Here is a 415-nt window from a genome sequence, read left to right on the forward strand (position 1 = left end):
GATTTATCCTGCTTAACTTAATGTTGACTAATTATTACATTTTTACTGTAAATAAAATGCTCAGTTTGCTATATGGCTCACTAAAGGAACAGTTCTCTTTATTCATGTGCATGTCTGTTTCCACTCCGCTTTCACTCTGTACCAGAACTCATTCCAGTATACCATGGCTATCGGTTGCTCTCAACATTGTCCTCCATATACACAAGATATACAAACCATGGGTAATTCCAGCCAATTGTACAGCCCTGTAGCTGTGTTGGTCTACTGTGTATGTATGTGTGTGTGTGTGTGGGGGGGGAGGGGGGGGGGTGGAGGGGTCATTTGAATTTCCTTTCTTCTGAGACTTTTCACAAACCAGGAAGGAAGGAAAGTTGCACAAATATTTGCAGGGACCGTGGGAGAACAAGTTGCATAC

Source organism: Hypomesus nipponensis, chromosome 23 (assembly GCF_054491055.1).
Source record: "Hypomesus nipponensis isolate SF chromosome 23, ASM5449105v1, whole genome shotgun sequence".
In the NCBI taxonomy this organism is placed as follows: domain Eukaryota; kingdom Metazoa; phylum Chordata; class Actinopteri; order Osmeriformes; family Osmeridae; genus Hypomesus; species Hypomesus nipponensis.